This window comes from Symphalangus syndactylus, chromosome 19, assembly GCF_028878055.3.
Source record: "Symphalangus syndactylus isolate Jambi chromosome 19, NHGRI_mSymSyn1-v2.1_pri, whole genome shotgun sequence".
NCBI classification, from domain to species: domain Eukaryota; kingdom Metazoa; phylum Chordata; class Mammalia; order Primates; family Hylobatidae; genus Symphalangus; species Symphalangus syndactylus.
The window spans coordinates 24,071,078-24,076,292 of record NC_072434.2 but is presented as its reverse complement, the minus strand read 5'-3'; positions in this window follow the sequence as shown (position 1 = coordinate 24,076,292).

Sequence of the window (5,215 nt, the reverse complement as noted above, 5' to 3'; positions counted from 1 at the left end):
GATTTACTGAGATGGGAAATAAGAAAGAAACACATTCGTTCTTACTCTAAATTGGTGGGATTATCAGATCTCTATTTCCAAGGCATATTCAGGAGGCATTTAAGATGAGAGGCTGAATATGAATTTGGAACTGCAAGTTTGGCATACAAAGGAGAGATCTGGGATCTGGATATATTCATTTTAGAGTTAAAGTACTGTTATTTAAAGCAAGGGGTATGGAACCTGGGGAAAGAAATATAGAGACAGAAGAAAACCTGGTAGCAAGACAGTAGCAAACTCTGTGGTTCCAAAGAAAAATTTTTAAAGTTCCATTCTAGTATTCATGCCTCATAGAAAAAAAAATCCTAAAATAAACTATAATGGTTTTAAATAAACTCCAGCTTGCTGGTATAGCTTAATGACGTATGAAAGTATGGATTCTCCAAATCACATACAGATGCCCCTCGGCGTAGATTGGGGTTACATCCTGACTAACTCATCATAAATTGAAAATATTGTAACAGAAAAACGCATTTAATTCACCTACCAAACATCATAGCTTAGCCCAGCCTACCTTAAACATGCTGAGAACACTTACATTAGCCTATAGTTGGACAAAAACCTTTTAGCAGAAAGCCTATTTTATAATAAGGGGTTGAATATCTCACATAATTTATTGAATACTGTACTGAAAATGAAAAATAGAAGTGTAGTTTTTACTGAATGCACACTGTTTTCAAACCATTCCTAACGTCAAAAAATCAAAAATCAAACCACTATGAAAAGTGGGAGACTGTCTATATACAGTCTGAAAACTTTTGGCTACTTTTCAGAGTCTAGGTCACTAAGTTGCCTGATACTTTGTAACACTATTTCTCTGTTTCTTACTGTATTCAAATTATTGTTTTTGAAAAATGATTTTATTCACTACAGAACCTCTGCTAGCTGTGGTTAATTACTACTCTACCTTTTTGTGTACCTGTCTCTCCTGCAGGGTATGGAAAATTAAAAACTATACTTCTCGATTTCCCTTGTAACCATGATAGGCAATGCAAATTCAGTTCTTTCAATTAGATGCACCAAAAGACTGAAAACAACTTACAATTATTGGCTATTTTCTGTTGTCAAGTCATGGAGATGCCAGAGTTAGCCTTGTGGAAGTTGAGAGACCTTGATGATGGTCACAAGTCCTGGCATAACAGAGTCTAGTCTGTACTGTCTTGGATGTTAATTGCATTTTAGCTGTGACCAGACTCTTTCCAGGGTATAAGCTTCTCTCGGGGAGAGAGCCTGATTCTGGCTTCCTGATCCCTGCATCACAGCCAAGTTAATATATTCTCGCATTCAATAGTTGCAGTTTCAACTTCTGATTCTCCATCTTCCTGCCTGTGTTAGAAAGTAGTAGTTCACCTGGCAAATGAGTGCCACAGTGTTCTGTCAATCATTCTAGAAAGGCCATCATAGAGCCCATTATTCCAGTATTTGCTGCAGTTTTGTAAGAACTTTTATAAAAACCGATAGTTTCCTAAATCCTTGTCTGCACAAAAATACTTAGAGATATTTTTACTTCCTTTATTAAAACAAGACCCATAGCCTGATTTAACTCTGGGGATAAGCAGAGTATCAGCTGGAATTAAACACTATAAAATTGTCAATAGAGGGGATCCTTTCCAATTATGAATTTTTCATTATTTAATTTAGTATAATACATCGATTTATTATGGGTTTACATTGAGAAATACAGACAAACTTAGTAGCGAGTACCCAATTTCAAAATTCATGAGATAATTCCTGGGTAAAAAATAAGTGACTTGCAGTCATGATTAACAGTTCACACTCTTGTGCTTAATGTCCCTATCCATTACACACAAATTGAAGTAATTTATTTCTAAAAGCACTTTATTAATAGAAAAAGTAAAAGAAGATTCATTTATGTAACTGCACTCATAATAAAATTGTCAGAATCATTCTATTAGAAGAAACAATATAGCTTCTTAAAGACACAAATATATCCCTTTTTATGGCTAAAGTATTTGATATAATTTGATTTATGGCATAAGAATTGAACAATCTAGAAATGCAAAATGTACTCTTTTCAGATTTTGTGATAAATATTCAGAGAGTTCTGAGCTCATATCTATTATATTTTATTGTCTATATCAAAAAAAATATGAAAGAACAGGAGTTTGTCGCCCTCAAAAGTTAAGTTTAGTATTCTCTAGTATTAGTCCATTCTCACACTATTAATAAAAACATACTTGAGACTGGGTAATTTACGGAGGAAAGAGGTTTAATTGACTGAGAGTTCAACACGGCTGGGGAAGCCTCAGGAAACTTAGAATCATGGTGGAAGGGGAAGAAAACATGGCCTGCTTCACATGGCAGCAGCGAGGAGAAATGCCAAGCAAAAGGGGGAAAAGCCCGTTATAAAATCATCATATCTCATGAGAACTCACTCACTATTATGAGAATAGCATCATGGGAGAAACTGCCCCCATGATTCAATTACCTCCCACCAGGTCCTTTCCACAACACAACACATGGGGATTGTGGGAACTATCATTCAAGATGAGATTTGGGTGGGGACACAGCCAAACCATATCATCACTTGTGTGATACTTAAATATGGAAGATATTTTTCAGGCCAGAAGAACAGGTCAAGCACAGTGGCTGGCATACACCAGGTGATCAATAATTATATGTCCAGTGAATAAATGAATGACTTAAGAGATTCTAAACAATGGTTGGCCACACAAGTTTAAACAAAGCAGTTATTAAACAGCCATTATGAAGAAAAGAATCAAACATATCTCTGAAGTCAGTGAAGCTGGCTTTGGTTCCTAAATATGTGTTTTATTTAATATATTACATGTTCAAATAATAAAACAATTCCAACCTTGATATTTTCTCATCTGTAAAATAGGGATAAGAAAGCTTCCCTTGCATAGAGGTGATAAGGGTTACCTGATGGGTGCTCAAGAAATCATAGTTATAGGTATTGCACAAGCATTTTATTTTTAATAGAAAAAAGTGTTTAAACCGAGAAAATTTAAATATTATCCCTTGCTTTTTAAGAAAGAGTAAAGCAAAGTGTTTATAGAAGACCTGCTGAGCACTTTAGGTGCCTCGTGACCTGCCATGATAATTCCTCCGCTTCTATGAACATCCTTCACTCCCACTACACCTTTTGAGAGAAGATTAAATTCAGTATTGATATGAATCCTGTCTACAGTTTAATTCTCTGATATATGGGTTCTTCCTCCCACTGATGCAAAAAGAAGTATTAATACAAGTGAAACCATGTCTGCTTTAAATTCAATTTTACAGAATTTTTTTTCACATTTGAAAACTGTGCTAATGAAGGTTAAATTACAAGTGTATGTCTTTATATGAACATAAATATTCATGCCAAATATGTTCCTACACATGTATTATATTGCATGTTTTTCATGTTAAGCCGCTGAACCCTCATACTGAACATGGGTGCATCTATGTCCCTCAAGGACAATGAGAAACCAAGTGTGCCAAGTGTGTGGTTACATGCAGAGCTGGAAAAGAGGAGGTGACAGAGTAGTTTGGCTAATTCTCAACATGATTTTGAAACCAGCTCTCCAGAAGAGAGAGCTTAAAGCTACAGAAATACCTCTGACATGCTATGCAAAAGTTAAAGACTCATCTTAATTTATTAATCCTATAAATTCACACAAAAATTATACCAGTTTCTGAAAGAAAGTGTCTATTTGCCATCACATCATCCAATAAATAGCATGGTAATGATAAAAGAAGCAAACATAGTTTAATGTTTGGAGTTCAATTCAAATGATCTCATTAAAATAGAAATGTCTAGTGCATGAGAAGCACAGTAGACTAGTAAAAAGTTAATTAACTCGTATTTATTTTCAAAATGCATTTATTAAAAATGAATTACACGGGTAAGTTATGTTTGCCAATTCTTACAGCTACACACTTCCAAGGACATCAGGGATTTCCTGAATGCAAACTTTTAAAATATCACTACCCCTTTAAAGCTACCTTGAAGAAATTTTGCTTATGGCATAAGCACTTGTAACACAGGACACAGTAACAAGTGAAAGAAGAAATAAAATTCATCCTGCACCCATGGTGCTAAGTGGGCTTTTTAAGGAACAATTTAAAAGCAATAAGTAACTATTTTTACCCATTTTCTTGATACATAATAAATTCGGGAAACAGGGAAATCAGCAACTGAATTGATAATTTCTTTGCACTATGGTGCCTTAGTTGTCTATATAGAGCTTTATTACTCTATAAATATATAATAAAATTTGGAATGATAGGCCCATTTGGCAGTGTAGTGAATAATTAGTAAACTCAAGGTACAAATTGAATCACATTTTGGCAAAGAATTGAAGAAAACACAAACAATGCAACAAAATTCATTGCTGAGGATGTTCAAAAGCTAATTCACATCAGCAAATATACTTCACCGAAAGTGACATATAAAAACACATAGAGGAAAGGAATACTGGTACTCAGGATAAACTCAACCTAAGCAAGAAAAAAAAACTAATGCAAATGATTATTTTCAAAGAGCAAAATTCATCACATCTAAAATTTAATGCCCATTTTTGTGGGCTCAGCCAGCCCCAGTGAAATGTCAATTACCAGAAGACTAACAATCCTCATGTGTAATAGTAAGCCCTAGCCAATCAACAGAAAATTGAAAATACTATAGTACAATGTGGGAACTCTATGACCTGACACAAGATTATACACTGATACAGGGGGTTATAAGCAAGAACATGCTGAATGAATCTTCAGTGAAATGGCCCACACATTGCATCACTTTGATTATCAGATAAGACCTACCACCACAAGAAAAATGACCCATCTCTTGACTTCAGGGAAACGCAATAGGATATTAATTAATATACTAGTTTTTTTTGTTAAAAGTCTTAGATTTATTCATTATTTTAAAACTTGTTACCTCTTCTTGTTCTTTATTGAGACAGCAAAGGAAGATGTGCCTGGCTCAGGTATAAAACGTGAGTAGCCAAGGAATGAAGATGCATGGGATGACATCAGAGAACAGGACATGGTTTTGCTTTTAGTATTTTGCAGTCCCCTTCCAGTTGCCTTTCTACTTATATTCAAGTAGAAGAATTGGTAAAACTCGAGAGAGAGAGAGAGAGTGTGTGTGTGTGTGAGAGAGAGAGAGAGAGAGAGAGAGAGAGTGTGTGTGTATTTTTTTCCTCTT